Source organism: Ciona robusta, chromosome 1, assembly GCF_009617815.1.
Source record: "Ciona robusta chromosome 1, ASM961781v2".
Classification (NCBI taxonomy): Eukaryota; Metazoa; Chordata; class Ascidiacea; order Phlebobranchia; family Cionidae; genus Ciona; species Ciona robusta.
In genome coordinates this window covers 6,798,257-6,814,450 of record NC_143235.1, presented here as the reverse complement: position 1 = coordinate 6,814,450, position 16,194 = coordinate 6,798,257, and the positions used below count along the sequence as shown (strand labels likewise).

At 40.5% G+C, this 16,194-nt stretch overlaps 31 non-coding genes across 31 annotated transcripts; 16 read left to right on the top strand and 15 right to left on the bottom strand.

Annotated features, from left to right (window-relative positions):
* Positions 1-1,106: 1,106 nt before the first annotated feature.
* On the bottom strand, positions 1,107-1,178 carry Trnaa-ugc (transfer RNA alanine (anticodon UGC)). Its single transcript has one exon. It is a non-coding gene; the product is annotated as a tRNA-Ala (tRNA).
* Positions 1,179-1,697: 519 nt separating this feature from the next.
* Trnal-cag (transfer RNA leucine (anticodon CAG)) lies at positions 1,698-1,780 on the top strand. Its single transcript has one exon. It is a non-coding gene; the product is annotated as a tRNA-Leu (tRNA).
* Positions 1,781-2,326: 546 nt separating this feature from the next.
* Positions 2,327-2,398, top strand: Trnaw-cca (transfer RNA tryptophan (anticodon CCA)). The gene has a single exon. It is a non-coding gene; the product is annotated as a tRNA-Trp (tRNA).
* Positions 2,399-2,807: 409 nt separating this feature from the next.
* Trnal-cag (transfer RNA leucine (anticodon CAG)) lies at positions 2,808-2,890 on the top strand. Its single transcript has one exon. It is a non-coding gene; the product is annotated as a tRNA-Leu (tRNA).
* A 545-nt stretch (positions 2,891-3,435) lies between these two features.
* Trnaw-cca (transfer RNA tryptophan (anticodon CCA)) lies at positions 3,436-3,507 on the top strand. Its single transcript has one exon. It is a non-coding gene; the product is annotated as a tRNA-Trp (tRNA).
* Positions 3,508-5,281: 1,774 nt separating this feature from the next.
* Positions 5,282-5,353, bottom strand: Trnaa-ugc (transfer RNA alanine (anticodon UGC)). Its single transcript has one exon. It is a non-coding gene; the product is annotated as a tRNA-Ala (tRNA).
* Positions 5,354-5,459: 106 nt separating this feature from the next.
* Positions 5,460-5,531, top strand: Trnaw-cca (transfer RNA tryptophan (anticodon CCA)). Its single transcript has one exon. It is a non-coding gene; the product is annotated as a tRNA-Trp (tRNA).
* Positions 5,532-5,873: 342 nt separating this feature from the next.
* Positions 5,874-5,956, top strand: Trnal-cag (transfer RNA leucine (anticodon CAG)). Its single transcript has one exon. It is a non-coding gene; the product is annotated as a tRNA-Leu (tRNA).
* Positions 5,957-6,240: 284 nt separating this feature from the next.
* On the bottom strand, positions 6,241-6,314 carry Trnar-ucu (transfer RNA arginine (anticodon UCU)). The gene has a single exon. It is a non-coding gene; the product is annotated as a tRNA-Arg (tRNA).
* Positions 6,315-6,324: 10 nt separating this feature from the next.
* Positions 6,325-6,396, bottom strand: Trnaa-ugc (transfer RNA alanine (anticodon UGC)). The gene has a single exon. It is a non-coding gene; the product is annotated as a tRNA-Ala (tRNA).
* A 584-nt stretch (positions 6,397-6,980) lies between these two features.
* On the top strand, positions 6,981-7,063 carry Trnal-cag (transfer RNA leucine (anticodon CAG)). The gene has a single exon. It is a non-coding gene; the product is annotated as a tRNA-Leu (tRNA).
* A 544-nt stretch (positions 7,064-7,607) lies between these two features.
* Positions 7,608-7,679, top strand: Trnaw-cca (transfer RNA tryptophan (anticodon CCA)). Its single transcript has one exon. It is a non-coding gene; the product is annotated as a tRNA-Trp (tRNA).
* A 758-nt stretch (positions 7,680-8,437) lies between these two features.
* On the bottom strand, positions 8,438-8,509 carry Trnaa-ugc (transfer RNA alanine (anticodon UGC)). The gene has a single exon. It is a non-coding gene; the product is annotated as a tRNA-Ala (tRNA).
* Positions 8,510-8,615: 106 nt separating this feature from the next.
* Trnaw-cca (transfer RNA tryptophan (anticodon CCA)) lies at positions 8,616-8,687 on the top strand. The gene has a single exon. It is a non-coding gene; the product is annotated as a tRNA-Trp (tRNA).
* Positions 8,688-9,362: 675 nt separating this feature from the next.
* Trnar-ucu (transfer RNA arginine (anticodon UCU)) lies at positions 9,363-9,436 on the bottom strand. The gene has a single exon. It is a non-coding gene; the product is annotated as a tRNA-Arg (tRNA).
* Positions 9,437-9,623: 187 nt separating this feature from the next.
* On the top strand, positions 9,624-9,695 carry Trnaw-cca (transfer RNA tryptophan (anticodon CCA)). Its single transcript has one exon. It is a non-coding gene; the product is annotated as a tRNA-Trp (tRNA).
* Positions 9,696-10,303: 608 nt separating this feature from the next.
* Trnar-ucu (transfer RNA arginine (anticodon UCU)) lies at positions 10,304-10,377 on the bottom strand. Its single transcript has one exon. It is a non-coding gene; the product is annotated as a tRNA-Arg (tRNA).
* A 10-nt stretch (positions 10,378-10,387) lies between these two features.
* Positions 10,388-10,459, bottom strand: Trnaa-ugc (transfer RNA alanine (anticodon UGC)). Its single transcript has one exon. It is a non-coding gene; the product is annotated as a tRNA-Ala (tRNA).
* Positions 10,460-10,565: 106 nt separating this feature from the next.
* Trnaw-cca (transfer RNA tryptophan (anticodon CCA)) lies at positions 10,566-10,637 on the top strand. The gene has a single exon. It is a non-coding gene; the product is annotated as a tRNA-Trp (tRNA).
* A 674-nt stretch (positions 10,638-11,311) lies between these two features.
* On the bottom strand, positions 11,312-11,385 carry Trnar-ucu (transfer RNA arginine (anticodon UCU)). Its single transcript has one exon. It is a non-coding gene; the product is annotated as a tRNA-Arg (tRNA).
* Positions 11,386-11,573: 188 nt separating this feature from the next.
* Positions 11,574-11,645, top strand: Trnaw-cca (transfer RNA tryptophan (anticodon CCA)). Its single transcript has one exon. It is a non-coding gene; the product is annotated as a tRNA-Trp (tRNA).
* A 606-nt stretch (positions 11,646-12,251) lies between these two features.
* On the bottom strand, positions 12,252-12,325 carry Trnar-ucu (transfer RNA arginine (anticodon UCU)). Its single transcript has one exon. It is a non-coding gene; the product is annotated as a tRNA-Arg (tRNA).
* A 188-nt stretch (positions 12,326-12,513) lies between these two features.
* Trnaw-cca (transfer RNA tryptophan (anticodon CCA)) lies at positions 12,514-12,585 on the top strand. Its single transcript has one exon. It is a non-coding gene; the product is annotated as a tRNA-Trp (tRNA).
* Positions 12,586-13,192: 607 nt separating this feature from the next.
* Positions 13,193-13,266, bottom strand: Trnar-ucu (transfer RNA arginine (anticodon UCU)). Its single transcript has one exon. It is a non-coding gene; the product is annotated as a tRNA-Arg (tRNA).
* A 187-nt stretch (positions 13,267-13,453) lies between these two features.
* Positions 13,454-13,525, top strand: Trnaw-cca (transfer RNA tryptophan (anticodon CCA)). Its single transcript has one exon. It is a non-coding gene; the product is annotated as a tRNA-Trp (tRNA).
* A 606-nt stretch (positions 13,526-14,131) lies between these two features.
* Trnar-ucu (transfer RNA arginine (anticodon UCU)) lies at positions 14,132-14,205 on the bottom strand. Its single transcript has one exon. It is a non-coding gene; the product is annotated as a tRNA-Arg (tRNA).
* A 10-nt stretch (positions 14,206-14,215) lies between these two features.
* Positions 14,216-14,286, bottom strand: Trnaa-ugc (transfer RNA alanine (anticodon UGC)). Its single transcript has one exon. It is a non-coding gene; the product is annotated as a tRNA-Ala (tRNA).
* Positions 14,287-14,392: 106 nt separating this feature from the next.
* Trnaw-cca (transfer RNA tryptophan (anticodon CCA)) lies at positions 14,393-14,464 on the top strand. Its single transcript has one exon. It is a non-coding gene; the product is annotated as a tRNA-Trp (tRNA).
* Positions 14,465-15,137: 673 nt separating this feature from the next.
* Trnar-ucu (transfer RNA arginine (anticodon UCU)) lies at positions 15,138-15,211 on the bottom strand. Its single transcript has one exon. It is a non-coding gene; the product is annotated as a tRNA-Arg (tRNA).
* Positions 15,212-15,398: 187 nt separating this feature from the next.
* On the top strand, positions 15,399-15,470 carry Trnaw-cca (transfer RNA tryptophan (anticodon CCA)). The gene has a single exon. It is a non-coding gene; the product is annotated as a tRNA-Trp (tRNA).
* Positions 15,471-16,076: 606 nt separating this feature from the next.
* Positions 16,077-16,150, bottom strand: Trnar-ucu (transfer RNA arginine (anticodon UCU)). Its single transcript has one exon. It is a non-coding gene; the product is annotated as a tRNA-Arg (tRNA).
* Between the last annotated feature and the right edge of the window lie 44 nt (positions 16,151-16,194).

Here is a 16,194-nt window from a genome sequence, read left to right as displayed (position 1 = left end):
CCCGATCGGTTAAGACTTCGTGGCGCAACGGTAGCGCGTCCGACTCCAGTTCGGAAGGTTGCGTGTTCAAATCACATCGAGGTCACGCTAGTTTGATAATTTAAACCTAAATATTTAAACTTAACTATTTTTAAGTTTCAAATTTTAATGGCTTGTTTTTTTTATCAAAGTAATATTCAAGCATATGTTCGAATCCAGAACCGCTGAATTAGAAGTTCAGGAGCTAATTCATTGCGCCAAACAGACGTCTAAACAAGAAATTCCAGGGATTCAACCCGGGGCCTCACACATATAAAATGTAGGCTCGAAATCTTGCTGGATTCCATTTGTTCGAAAAAACAACCTAGATTGCATCTGATTTAAAATATAAAATAACGTCTTAATTTTCATGCTTAAGCCTTCTGTTACAATTTCCCGCTTGGGTACAAACGGCAGAATGGCCGAGTGGTCTAAGGCGCTGCGTTCAAGTCGCAGTCTCCATCGGAATTCCAGGGATTCAACCCGGGGCCTCACACATACAAAATGTAGGCTCGAAATTTGGCTGGATTCCATTTGTTCGAAAAAACAACCTAGATTGCATCTGATTTAAAATATAAAATAACGTCTTAATTTTCATGCTTAAGCCTTCTGTTACAATTTCCCGCTTGGGCACAAACGGCAGAATGGCGAGTGGTCTAAGGCGCTGCGTTCAGGTTGCAGTCTCCATTGGAGGCGCGGGTTCGAATCCCGCTTCAGTCACAGTGTTCATTTTAAAATTTGCTTCGTAGTTTTATATGGTTTCAGTAGTTGAATTTGGTTTTTGAAGTGTTGCTTATGTAAATTTATAGTGTAAACTCGTCCAGACTTCGTAGATTTCTTCGGTTTGGGGGAAAGATTTTATGGGGAAATAGTTGCGCATCCGAGTACATAGCGGAAAGTTGTTTATTCAAATTATGTCGGGCTTAATCAAGTTTTTACCTTTTCTAGCCCAAAAACTCAATTACTATAATTTTAAACATGATTAAATTTTATTACAAAATAAACTTCCCTGCCGGGACTCGAACCTGGAACCTCTGGATTAGAAGTCCAGCGCGCTAATCCATTGCGCCACAGAGACGATACAAATTTGGAGATGCCGGGGATTAAACCCGGGGCCTCACACATGCAAAGCGTGCGCTCTACCACTGAGCTACATCCCCATCGTTTGCTAGCAATCTCAGGTTCCAGTATACCAAACATGCAAGTATTTGAAACGATACTGCTTAATCTCGTCTCTATATCGTTGATTTAATCCCGATCGGTTAAGAGTTCGTGGCGCAACGGTAGCGCGTCCGACTCCAGATTGGAAGGTTGCGTGTTCAAATCACGTCGAGGTCACGCTAGTTTGATATTTTAACCTAAATATTTAAACTTAACCATTTAAGTTTCAAATTTTAATGCCTTGGTTTTTCACCAAAGTAATATTCAAGCCTAAACTCGAATCCAGAACCGCTGAATTAGAAGTTCAGGAGCTAATTCACTGCGCCAAACAGACGTCTAAACAAGAAATTCCAGGGATTCAACCCGGGGCCTCACACATACAAAATGTAGGGTCGAAATCTGGCTGGATTCCATTTGTTCGAAAAAAACAACCTAGATTGCATCTTTATAAAATATAAAATAACGTCCTAATTTTCATGCTTAAGCCTTCTATTACAATTTCCCGCTTGGGCACAAACGGCAGAATGGCCGAGTGGTCTAAGGCGCTGCGTTCAGGTCGCAGTCTCCATTGGAGGCGCGGGTTCGAATCCCACTTCAGTCACAGTGTTCATTTTAAAATTTGCTTCGTAGTTATATATGGTTTCTTTAGTTGAATTTGGTTTTTGAAGTGTTGCTTATGTAAATTTATAGTGTAAACTCGTCCAGACTTCGTAGATTTCTTCGGTTTGGGGGAAAGATTTTATGGGGAAATAGTTGCGCATCCGAGTACAGAGCGGAAAGTTGTGTATTCAAATTATGTCGGGCTTAATCAAGTTTTTACCTTTTCTAGACCAAAAACTCAATTACTATAATTTTAAATATGATTAAATTTTATTACAAAATAAACATCCCTGGCGGGACTCGAACCCGGAACCTCTGGATTAGAAGCCCAGCGCGCTAATCCATTGCGCCACAGAGACGATACAAATTTGGAGATGCCGGGGATTGAACCCGGGGCCTCACACATGCATAGCGTGCGCTCTACCACTGAGCTACATCCCCATCGTTTGCTAGCAATCTCAGGTTCCAGTATACCAAACATGCAAGTATTTGAAACGATACTGCTTAATCTCGTCTCTATATCGTTGATTTAATCCCGATCGGTTAAGACTTCGTGGCGCAACGGTAGCGCGTCCGACTCCAGATCGGAAGGTTGCGTGTTCAAATCACGTCGAGGTCACGCTGGTTTGATATTTTAACTTAAATATTTAAACTTAACCATTTAATTTCAAATTTTAATGGCTTGTTACGCTAGTTTTATATTTTAACCTAAATATTTAAACTTAACCATTTAATTTCAAATTTTAATGGCATGTTTTTTTTATCAAAGTAATATTCAAGCATAAATTCGAATCCAGAACCGCTGAATTAGAAGTTCAGGAGCTAATTCATTGCGCCAAACAGACGTCTAAACTAGAAATTTCAGGGATTCAACCCGGGGCCTCACACATACAAAATGTAGGCTCAAAATCTGGCTGGATTCCATTTGTTCGAAAAAACAACCTAGATTGCATCTGATTTAAAATAAAAAATAACGTCTTAATTTTCATCCTTAAGCAATCTGTTACAATTCCCGCTTGGGCACAAACGGCAGAATGGCCGAGTGGTCAAAGGCGCTGCGTTCAGGTCGCAGTCTCCATTGGAGACGCGGGTTCGAATCCCGCTTCTGTCACAGTGTTCATTATAAAATTTGCTTCGTAGTTTTGTATGGTTTCATTAGTTGAATTTGGTTTTTGAAGTGTTGCTTAAGTAAATTTATAGTGTAAACTCGTCCAGACTTCGTAGATTTCTTCGGTTTGGGGGAAAGATTATATGGGGAAATAGTTGCGCATCCGAGTACAGAGCGGAAAGTTGTGTATTCAAATTATGTCGGGCTTAATCAAGTTTTTACCTTTTCTAGCCCAAAAACTCAATTACTATAACTTTAAATATGATTAAATTTTATTACAAAATAAACATCCCTGCCGGGACTCGAACCTGGAACCTCTGGATTAGAAGTCCAGCGCGCTAATCCATTGCGCCACAGCGACGATACAAATTTGGAGATGCCGGGGATTGAACCCAGGGCCTCACACATGCAAAGCGTGCGCTCTACCACTGAGCTACATCCCATCGCTTTCTAGCAATCTCAGGTTCCAGTATACCAAACATGCAAGTATTTGAAACGATACTGCTTAATCTCGTCTCTATATCGTTGATTTAATCCCGATCGGTTAAGACTTCGTGGCGCAACGGTAGCGCGTCCGACTCCAGATCGGAAGGTTGCGTGTTCAAATCACGTCGAGGTCACGCTGGTTTGATATTTTATCTTAAATATTTAAACTTAACCATTTAATTTCAAATTTTAATGGCTTGTTACGCTAGTTTTATATTTTAACTTAAATATTTAAACTTAACCATTTAATTTCAAATTTTAATGGCTTGTTTTTTTATCAAAGTAATATTCAAGCATAAATTCGAATCCAGAACCGCTGAATTAGAAGTTCAGGAGCTAATTCATTGCGCCAAAAATGTGCACAGACATAGAAAGAGGCGGGGCTGGTATGATCGACATCGAAACATATCTTTTAACACTGAACCTACGATGGATAAGAAACGTACTAGACCCAAATTACCACGCTCCCTGGAAATTAATAGAAAAAGAGTTTGTCGACCAAAACATCATGACCGTCGCTATGTTATCACCAATGAGAGATGGCTGTGCCGACTTTCGGCGCATATTCCCACTGCGCGCCTTACACAAATCAGTAATTCTACTGCGGCGATTGTTTAGGAAAGGGATAATTTCGGACTACCGTACGGACCCACGGCTATTGTGGTTAAACCCAAAAATTAAAACGAAACAACAAAGCTTTTTAATCCAACAGTTTTTAACTCATGGCATCTCCTCCTATCCTGACCTTATTAACGAAAAAGGCGAATACATGGGATACAACGAAATAATAAAAAAATGGAAGGTCCCATATAAGGAGACAGATTTTTGGAGCTACAACCGGCTTATAAAAGCTATCCCGGACGAATGGGACAGGGAGGAATCGCCTCCAGCAAATCAAACAGAATATAGAGAATACCCCGAAAAACTGCTAAAAACGGTGATGGACTGCCATAACACCAAACATCTATATAAGACATTAGTGAATATATCCTGCGAGCAGACAAATAAACAGAGCCAAACGTGGGCCACGTTACTAGGTATCGACCCTGATTGGAAAAAAATATACAAAACCAATTACTTCTGTACCTTAAAAACAAAATTCCGCTCATTCCAAATAAAAGTAAACAACCTGGCGATAATAACAAATGATAAACTATTCAAATTCGGAATTGTTGACTCAGGCCAATGCGTTTTTTGTGAGAGTGCACTGGAAACAGTGCATCATATTTTCTGCACATGCCCTAAAGTAATTTTATTCTGGAAAGAAGTTTCCGACTGGATATGTGCCACTTTACGCACCCCATTTGTATTTCAAGATGAGCATTTTCTTTTTGGTGTGAGTGATAACCCGATAGTTTCTTGCTTATTACTATGTGCTCGCTTTTGTGTATACCGCTCTAAAGTAGCAAAGAATAAAACCGAGATTGCACATGTTCTTAAGTGATGTAAACAGAATGAAAAACGAAGAATGGATAATAGCAAAAAGCAAAAATAAGAAAGATGTGCATAACTTAAAATGGAGTAACTTTTAAAAGTCAATTATATACATCGTATTTTCTATTTGCTGCTGTGTATTTTCAACCAACTGTGCTGTTGCGCCTTTTTATTATAATAATAAAAAAATAAAAATAAAAAAAAAAAAAATTCGTAGATTTCTTCGCTTTGGTGGAAAGATTATATATGGCGAAATAGTTGCGCATCCGAGTACAGAGCGGAAAGTTGTGTATTCAAATTATGTCGGGCTTAATCAAGTTTTTACCTTTTCTAGCCCGAAAACTCAATTACTATAATTTTAAATATGATTAAATTTTATTACAAAATAAACACCCCTGCCGGGACTCGAACCTGGAACCTCTGGATTAGAAATCCAGCCGGCTATTCCATTGCGCCACAGAGACGATACAAATTTGGAGATGCCGGGGATTGAACCCGGGGCCTCACACATGCAAAGCGTGCGCTCTACCACTGAGCTACATCCCCATCGTTTGCTAGCAATCTCAGGTTCCAATATACCAAACATGCAAGTATTTGAAACGATACTGCTTAATCTCGTCTCTATATCGTTGATTTAATCCCGCTCGGTTAAGACTTCGTGGCGCAACGGTAGCGCGTCCGACTCCAGATCGGAAGGTTGCGTGTTCAAATCACGTCGAGGTCACGCTAGTTTGATATTTTAACCTAAATATTTAAACTTAACCATTTAAGTTTCAAATTTTAATGCCTTGGTTTTTCACCAAAGTAATATTCAAGCCTATAAACTCGAATCCAGAACCGCTGAATTAGAAGTTCAGGAGCTAATTCACTGCGCCAAACAGACGTCTAAACAAGAATTCCAGGGATTCAACCCGGGGCCTCACACATACAAAATGTAGGCTCGAAATCTGGCTGGATTCCATTTGTTCGAAAAAACAACCTAGATTGCATCTGATTTAAAATATAAAATAACGTCTTAATTTTCATGCTAAAGCCTTCTGTTACAATTTCCCGCTTGGGCACAAACGGCAGAATGGCCGAGTGGTCTTAGGCGCTGCGTTCAGGTCGCAGTCTCCATTGGAGGCGCGGGTTCGAATCCCGCTTCAGTCACAGTGTTCAGTTTAAAATTTGCTTCGTAGTTTTATATGGTTTTATTAGTTGAATTTGGTTTTTGAAGTGTTGATTATGTAAATTTATAGTGTAAACTCGTCCAGACTTCGTAGATTTCTTCGCTTTGGTGGAAAGATTATATGGCGAAATAGTTGCGCATCCGAGTACAGAGCGGAAAGTTGTGTATTCAAATTATGTCGGGCTTAATCAATTATTTACCTTTTCTAGCCCAAACACTCAATTACTATAACTTTAAATATGATTAAATTTTATTACAAAACAAACATCCCTGCCGGGACTCGAACCCGGAACCTCTGGATTAGAAGTCCAGCGCGCTAATCCATTGCGCCACAGAGACGATACAAATTTGGAGATGCCGGGGATTGAACCCGGGGCCTCACACATGCAAAGCGTGCGCTCTACCACTGAGCTACATCCCCATCGTTTGCTAGCAATCTCAGGTTCCAGTGTACCAAACATGCAAGTATTTGAAACGATACTGCTTAATCTCGTCTCTATATCGTTGATTTAATCCCGATCGGTTAAGACTTCGTGGCGCAACGGTAGCTCGTCCGACTCCAGATCGGAAGGTTGCGTGTTCAAATCACGTCGAGGTCACGCTGGTTTGATATTTTAACTTAAATATTTAAACTTAACCATTTAATTTCAAATTTTAATGGCTTGTTACGCTAGTTTTATATTTTAACCTAAATATTTAAACTTAACCATTTAATTTCAAATTTTAATGGCTTGTTTTTTATCAAAGTAATATTCAAGCATAAATTCGAATCCAGAACCGCTGAATTAGAAGTTCAGGAGCTAATTCATTGCGCCAAACAGACGTCTAAACTAGAAATTTCAGGGATTCAACCCGGGCCTCACACATACAAAATGTAGGCTCGAAATCTGGCTGGATTCCATTTGTTCGAAAAAACAAACTAGATTGCATCTGATTTAAAATAAAAAATAACGTCTTAATTTTCATGCTTAAGCAATCTGTTACAATTCCCGCTTGGGCACAAACGGCAGAATGGCCGAGTGGTCTAAGGCGCTGCGTTCAGGTCGCAGTCTCCATTGGAGGCGCGGGTTCGAATCCCGCTTCTGTCACAGTGTTCATTATAAAATTTGCTTCGTAGTTTTGTATGGTTTCATTAGTTGAATTTGGTTTTTGAAGTGTTGCTTAAGTAATTTATAGTGTAAACTCGTCCAGACTTCGTAGATTTCTTCGGTTTGGGGGAAAGATTATATGGGGAAATAGTTGCGCATCCGAGTACAGAGCGGAAAGTTGTGTATTCAAATTATGTCGGGCTTAATCAAGTTTTTACCCTTTCTAGCCCAAAAACTCAATTACTATAACTTTAAATATGATTAAATTTTATTACAAAAGAATCATCCCTGCCGGGACTCGAATCCGGAACCTCTGGATTAGAAGTCCAGCGCGCTAATCCATTGCGCCACAGCGACGATACAAATTTGGAGATGCCGGGGATTGAACCCGAGCCTCACACATGCAAAGCGTGCGCTCTACCACTGAGCTACAACCCCATCGCTTTCTAGCAATCTCAGGTTCCAGTATACCAAACATGCAAGTATTTGAAACGATACTGCTTAAACTCGTCTCTATATGGTTGATTTAATCCCGATCGGTTAAGACTTCGTGGCGCAACGGTAGCGCGTCCGACTCCAGATCGGAAGGTTGCGTGTTCAAATCACGTCGAGGTCACGCTAGTTTGATATTTTAACCTAAATATTTAAACTTAACTGTTTAATTTCAAATTTTAATGGCTTGTTTCGCTAGTTTTATATTTTAACTTAAATATTTAAACTTAACCATTTAATTTCAAATTTTAATGGCTTGTTTTTTTTATCAAAGTAATATTCAAGCATAAATTCGAATCCAGAACCGCTGAATTAGAAGTTCAGGAGCTAATTCATTGCGCCAAACAGACGTCTAAACTAGAAGTTTCAGGGATTCAACCCGGGGCCTCACACATACAAAATGTAGGCTCGAAATCTGGCTGGATTCCATTTGTTCAAAAAAACAACCTAGATTGCATCTGATTTAAAATATAAAATAACGTCTTAATTTTCATGCTTAAGCCTTCTGTTACAATTTCCCGCTTGGGCACAAACGGCAGAATGGCCGAGTGGTCTAAGGCGCTGCGTTCAGGTCGCAGTCTCCATTGGAGGCGCTAAATTTATAGTGTAAACTCGTCCAGACATCGTAGATTTCTTCGCTTTGGTGGAAAGATTATATGGCGAAATAGTTGCGCATCCGAGTACAGAGCGGAAAGTTGTGTATTCAAATTATGTCGGGTTTAATCAAGTTTTTACCTTTTCTAGCCCCAAAACTCAATTACTATAACTTTAAATATGATTAAATTTTATTACAAAACAAACATCCCTGCCGGGACTCGAACCCGGAACCTCTGGATTAGGTCCAGCGCGCTAATCCATTGCGCCACAGCGACGATACAAATTTGGAGATGCCGGGGATTGAACCCCGGGCCTCACACATGCAAAGCGTGCGCTCTACCACTGAGCTACATCCCCATCGTTTGCTAGCAATCTCAGGTTCCAGTATACCAAACATGCAAGTATTTGAAACGATACTGCTTAAACTCGTCTCTATATCGTTGATTTAATCCCGATCGGTTAAGACTTCGTGGCGCAACGGTAGCGCGTCCGACTCCAGATCGGAAGGTTGCGTGTTCAAATCACGTCGAGGTCACGCTGGTTTGATATTTTAACTTAAATATTTAAACTTAACCATTTAATTTCAAATTTTAATGGCTTGTTACGCTAGTTTTATATTTTAACTTAAATATTTAAACTTAACCATTTAATTTCAAATTTTAATGGCTTGTTTTTTTTATCAAAGTAATATTCAAGCATAAATTCGAATCCAGAACCGCTGAATTAGAAGTTCAGGAGCTAATTCATTGCGCCAAACAGACGTCTAAACTAGAAGTTTCAGGGATTCAACCCGGGGCCTCACACATACAAAATGTAGGCTCGAAATCTGGCTGGATTCCATTTGTTCGAAAAAACAACCTAGGTTGCATCTGATTTAAAATAAAAAATAACGTCTTAATTTTCATCTTTAAGCAATCTGTTACAATTTCCCGCTTGGGCACAAACGGCAGAATGGCCGAGTGGTCTAAGGCGCTGCGTTCAGGTCGCAGTCTCCATTGGAGGCGCTAAATTTATAGTATAACTCGTCCAGACTTCGTAGATTTCTTCGCTTTGGTGGAAAGATTATATGGCGAAATAGTTGCGCATCCGAGTACAGAGCGGAAAGTTGTGTATTCAAATTATGTCGGGCTTAATCAAGTTTTTACCTTTTCTAGCCCAAAAACTCAATTACTATAACTTTAAATATGATTAAATTTTATTACAAAACAAACATCCCTGCCGGGACTCGAACCCGGAACCTCTGGATTAGAAGTCCAGCGCGCTAATCCATTGCGCCACAGAGACGATACAAATTTAGAGATGGCGGGGATTGAACCCGGGCCTCACACATGCAAAGCGTGCGCTCTACCACTGAGCTACATCCCCATCGTTTGCTAGCAATCTCAGGTTCCAGTATACCAAACATGCAAGTATTTGAAACGATACTGCTTAATATCGTCTCTATATCGTTGATTTAATCCCGATCGGTTAAGACTTCGTGGCGCAACGGTAGCGCGTCCGACTCCAGATCGGAAGGTTGCGTGTTCAAATCACGTCGAAGTCACGCTAGTTTGATATTTTAACCTAAATATTTAAACTTAACCATTTAAGTTTCAAATTTTAATGCCTTGGTTTTTCACCAAAGTAATATTCAAGCATAAATTCGAATCCAGAACCGCTGAATTAGAAGTTCAGGAGCTAATTCATTGCGCCAAACAGACGTCTAAACTAGAAGTTTCAGGGATTCAACCCGGGGCCTCACACATACAAAATGTAGGCTCGAAATCTGGCTGGATTCCATTTGTTCGAAAAAACAACCTAGATTGCATCTGATTTAAAATATAAAATAACGTATTAATTTTCATGCTTAAGCCTTCTGTTACAATTTCCCGCTTGGGCACAAACGGCAGAATGGCCGAGTGGTCTAAGGCGCTGCGTTCAGGTCGCAGTCTCCATTGGAGGCGCTAAATTTATAGTGTAAACTCGTCCAGACATCGTAGATTTCTTCGCTTTGGTGGAAAGATTATATGGCGAAATAGTTGCGCATCCGAGTACAGAGCGGAAAGTTGTGTATTCAAATTATGTCGGGCTTAATCAAGTTTTTACCTTTTCTAGCCCCAAAAACTCAATTACTATAACTTTAAATATGATTAAATTTTATTACAAAACAAACATCCCTGCCGGGACTCGAACCCGGAACCTCTGGATTAGAAGTCCAGCGCGCTAATCCATTGCGCCACAGCGACGATACAAATTTGGAGATGCCGGGGATTGAACCCCGGGCCTCACACATGCAAAGCGTGCGCTCTACCACTGAGCTACATCCCCATCGTTTGCTAGCAATCTCAGGTTCCAGTATACCAAACATGCAAGTATTTGAAACGATACTGCTTAAACTCGTCTCTATATCGTTGATTTAATCCCGATCGGTTAAGACTTCGTGGCGCAACGGTAGCGCGTCCGACTCCAGATCGGAAGGTTGCGTGTTCAAATCACGTCGAGGTCACGCTGGTTTGATATTTTAACTTAAATATTTAAACTTAACCATTTAATTTCAAATTTTAATGGCTTGTTACGCTAGTTTTATATTTTAACTTAAATATTTAAACTTAACCATTTAATTTCAAATTTTAATGGCTTGTTTTTTTATCAAAGTAATATTCAAGCATAAATTCGAATCCAGAACCGCTGAATTAGAAGTTCAGGAGCTAATTCATTGCGCCAAACAGACGTCTAAACTAGAAGTTTCAGGGATTCAACCCGGGGCCTCACACATACAAAATGTAGGCTCGAAATCTGGCTGGATTCCATTTGTTCGAAAAAACAACCTAGGTTGCATCTGATTTAAAATAAAAAATAACGTCTTAATTTTCATCTTTAAGCAATCTGTTACAATTTCCCGCTTGGGCACAAACGGCAGAATGGCCGAGTGGTCTAAGGCGCTGCGTTCAGGTCGCAGTCTCCATTGGAGGCGCTAAATTTATAGTATAACTCGTCCAGACTTCGTAGATTTCTTCGCTTTGGTGGAAAGATTATATGGCGAAATAGTTGCGCATCCGAGTACAGAGCGGAAAGTTGTGTATTCAAATTATGTCGGGCTTAATCAAGTTTTTACCTTTTCTAGCCCAAAAACTCAATTACTATAACTTTAAATATGATTAAATTTTATTACAAAACAAACATCCCTGCCGGGACTCGAACCCGGAACCTCTGGATTAGAAGTCCAGCGCGCTAATCCATTGCGCCACAGAGACGATACAAATTTAGAGATGGCGGGGATTGAACCCCGGGCCTCACACATGCAAAGCGTGCGCTCTACCACTGAGCTACATCCCCATCGTTTGCTAGCAATCTCAGGTTCCAGTATACCAAACATGCAAGTATTTGAAACGATACTGCTTAATATCGTCTCTATATCGTTGATTTAATCCCGATCGGTTAAGACTTCGTGGCGCAACGGTAGCGCGTCCGACTCCAGATCGGAAGGTTGCGTGTTCAAATCACGTCGAGGTCACGCTAGTTTGATATTTTAACCTAAATATTTAAACTTAACCATTTAAGTTTCAAATTTTAATGCCTTGGTTTTTCACCAAAGTAATATTCAAGCATAAATTCGAATCCAGAACCGCTGAATTAGAAGTTCAGGAGCTAATTCATTGCGCCAAACAGACGTCTAAACTAGAAGTTTCAGGGATTCAACCCGGGGCCTCACACATACAAAATGTAGGCTCGAAATCTGGCTGGATTCCATTTGTTCGAAAAAACAACCTAGGTTGCATCTGATTTAAAATAAAAAATAACGTCTTAATTTTCATCTTTAAGCAATCTGTTACAATTTCCCGCTTGGGCACAAACGGCAGAATGGCCGAGTGGTCTAAGGCGCTGCGTTCAGGTCGCAGTCTCCATTGGAGGCGCTAAATTTATAGTATAACTCGTCCAGACTTCGTAGATTTCTTCGCTTTGGTGGAAAGATTATATGGCGAAATAGTTGCGCATCCGAGTACAGAGCGGAAAGTTGTGTATTCAAATTATGTCGGGCTTAATCAAGTTTTTACCTTTTCTAGCCCAAAAACTCAATTACTATAACTTTAAATATGATTAAATTTTATTACAAAACAAACATCCCTGCCGGGACTCGAACCCGGAACCTTTGGATTAGAAGTCCAGCGCGCTAATCCATTGCGCCACAGAGACGATACAAATTTAGAGATGCCGGGGATTGAACCCCGGGCCTCACACATGCAAAGCGTGCGCTCTACCACTGAGCTACATCCCCATGGTTTGCTAGCAATCTCAGGTTCCAGTATACCAAACATGCAAGTATTGGAAACGATACTGCTCAATCTCGTCTCTATATCGTTGATTTAATCCCGATCGGTTAAGACTTCGTGGCGCAACGGTAGCGCGTCCGACTCCAGATCGGAAGGTTGCGTGTTCAAATCACGTCGAGATCACGCTAGTTTGATATTTTAACCTAAATATTTAAACTTAACCATTTAAGTTTCAAATTTTAATGCCTTGGTTTTTCACCAAAGTAATATTCAAGCCTAAACTCGAATCCAGAACCGCTGAATTAGAAGTTTAGGAGCTAATTCACTGCGCCAAACAGACGTCTAAACAAGAAATTCCAGGGATTCAACCCGGGGCCTCCCACATACAAAATGTAGGCTCGAAATCTGGCTGGATTCCATTTGTTCGAAAAAACAACCTAGATTGCATCTGATTTAAAATATAAAATAACGTCTTAATTTTCATGCTTAAGCCTTCTGTTACAATTTCCCGCTTGGGCACAAACGGCAGAATGGCCGAGTGGTCTAAGGCGCTGCGTTCAGGTCGCAGTCTCCATTCGAGGCGCTAAATTTATGGTGTAAACTCGTCCAGACTTCGTAGATTTCTTCGCTTTGGTGGAAAGATTATATGGCGAAATAGTTGCGCATCCGAGTACAGAGCGGAAAGTTGTGTATTCAAATTATGTCGGGCTTAATCAAGTTTTTACCTTTTCTAGCCCAAAAACTCAATTACTATAACTTTAAATATGATTAAATTTTATTACAAAACAAACATCCCTACCGGGACTCGAACCCGGAACCTCTGGATTAGAAGTCCAGCGCGCTAATCCATTGCGCCACAGAGACGATACAAATTTAGAGATGGCGGGGATTGAACCCGGGCCTCACACATGCAAAGCGTGCGCTCTACCACTGAGCTACATCCCCATCGTTTGCTAGCAATCTCAGGTTCCAGTATACCAAACATGCAAGTATTTGAAACGATACTGCTTAATATCGTCTCTATATCGTTGATTTAATCCCGATCGGTTAAGACTTCGTGGCGCAACGGTAGCGCGTCCGACTCCAGATCGGAAGGTTGCGTGTTCAAATCACGTCGAGGTCACGCTAGTTTGATATTTTAACCTAAATATTTAAACTTAACCATTTAAGTTTCAAATTTTAATGCCTTGGTTTTTCACCAAAGTAATATTCAAGCATAAATTCGAATCCAGAACCGCTGAATTAGAAGTTCAGGAGCTAATTCATTGCGCCAAACAGACGTCTAAACTAGAAGTTTCAGGGATTCAACCCGGGGCCTCACACTTACAAAATGTAGGCTCGAAATCTGGCTGGATTCCATTTGTTCGAAAAAACAACCTAGATTGCATCTGATTTAAAATATAAAATAACGTATTAATTTTCATGCTTAAGCCTTCTGTTACAATTTCCCGCTTGGGCACAAACGGCAGAATGGCCGAGTGGTCTAAGGCGCTGCGTTCAGGTCGCAGTCTCCATTGGAGGCGCTAAATTTATAGTGTAAACTCGTCCAGACATCGTAGATTTCTTCGCTTTGGTGGAAAGATTATATGGCGAAATAGTTGCGCATCCGAGTACAGAGCGGAAAGTTGTGTATTCAAATTATGTCGGGCTTAATCAAGTTTTTACCTTTTCTAGCCCAAAACTCAATTACTATAACTTTAAATATGATTAAATTTTATTACAAAACAAACATCCCTGCCGGGACTCGAACCCGGAACCTCTGGATTAGAAGTCCAGCGCGCTAATCCATTGCGCCACAGCGACGATACAAATTTGGAGATGCCGGGGATTGAACCCGGGCCTCACACATGCAAAGCGTGCGCTCTACCACTGAGCTACATCCCCATCGTTTGCTAGCAATCTCAGGTTCCAGTATACCAAACATGCAAGTATTTGAAACGATACTGCTTAAACTCGTCTCTATATCGTTGATTTAATCCCGATCGGTTAAGACTTCGTGGCGCAACGGTAGCGCGTCCGACTCCAGATCGGAAGGTTGCGTGTTCAAATCACGTCGAGGTCACGCTGGTTTGATATTTTAACTTAAATATTTAAACTTAACCATTTAATTTCAAATTTTAATGGCTTGTTACGCTAGTTTTATATTTTAACTTAAATATTTAAACTTAACCATTTAATTTCAAATTTTAATGGCTTGTTTTTTTATCAAAGTAATATTCAAGCATAAATTCGAATCCAGAACCGCTGAATTAGAAGTTCAGGAGCTAATTCATTGCGCCAAACAGACGTCTAAACTAGAAGTTTCAGGGATTCAACCCGGGGCCTCACACATACAAAATGTAGGCTCGAAATCTGGCTGGATTCCATTTGTTCGAAAAAACAACCTAGGTTGCATCTGATTTAAAATAAAAAATAACGTCTTAATTTTCATCTTTAAGCAATCTGTTACAATTTCCCGCTTGGGCACAAACGGCAGAATGGCCGAGTGGTCTAAGGCGCTGCGTTCAGGTCGCAGTCTCCATTGGAGGCGCTAAATTTATAGTATAACTCGTCCAGACTTCGTAGATTTCTTCGCTTTGGTGGAAAGATTATATGGCGAAATAGTTGCGCATCCGAGTACAGAGCGGAAAGTTGTGTATTCAAATTATGTCGGGCTTAATCAAGTTTTTACTTTTCTAGCCCAAAAACTCAATTACTATAACTTTAAATATGATTAAATTTTATTACAAAACAAACATCCCTGCCGGGACTCGAACCCGGAACCTCTGGATTAGAAGTCCAGCGCGCTAATCCATTGCGCCACAGAGACGATACAAATTTAGAGATGGCGGGGATTGAACCCCGGCCTCACACATGCAAAGCGTGCGCTCTACCACTGAGCTACATCCCCATCGTTTGCTAGCAATCTCAGGTTCCAGTATACCAAACATGCAAGTATTTGAAACGATACTGCTTAATATCGTCTCTATATCGTTGATTTAATCCCGATCGGTTAAGACTTCGTGGCGCAACGGTAGCGCGTCCGACTCCAGATCGGAAGGTTGCGTGTTCAAATCACGTCGAGGTCACGCTAGTTTGATATTTTAACCTAAATATTTAAACTTAACCATTTAAGTTTCAAATTTTAATGCCTTGGTTTTTCACCAAAGTAATATTCAAGCATAAATTCGAATCCAGAACCGCTGAATTAGAAGTTCAGGAGCTAATTCATTGCGCCAAACAGACGTCTAAACTAGAAGTTTCAGGGATTCAACCCGGGGCCTCACACATACAAAATGTAGGCTCGAAATCTGGCTGGATTCCATTTGTTCGAAAAAACAACCTAGGTTGCATCTGATTTAAAATAAAAAATAACGTCTTAATTTTCATCTTTAAGCAATCTGTTACAATTTCCCGCTTGGGCACAAACGGCAGAATGGCCGAGTGGTCTAAGGCGCTGCGTTCAGGTCGCAGTCTCCATTGGAGGCGCTAAATTTATAGTATAACTCGTCCAGACTTCGTAGATTTCTTCGCTTTGGTGGAAAGATTATATGGCGAAATAGTTGCGCATCCGAGTACAGAGCGGAAAGTTGTGTATTCAAATTATGTCGGGCTTAATCAAGTTTTTACCTTTTCTAGCCCAAAAACTCAATTACTATAACTTTAAATATGATTAAATTTTATTACAAAACAAACATCCCTGCCGGGACTCGAACCCGGAACCTTTGGATTAGAAGTCCAGCGCGCTAATCCATTGCGCCACAGAGACGATACAAATTTAGAGATGCCGGGGATTGAACCCCGGGCCTCACA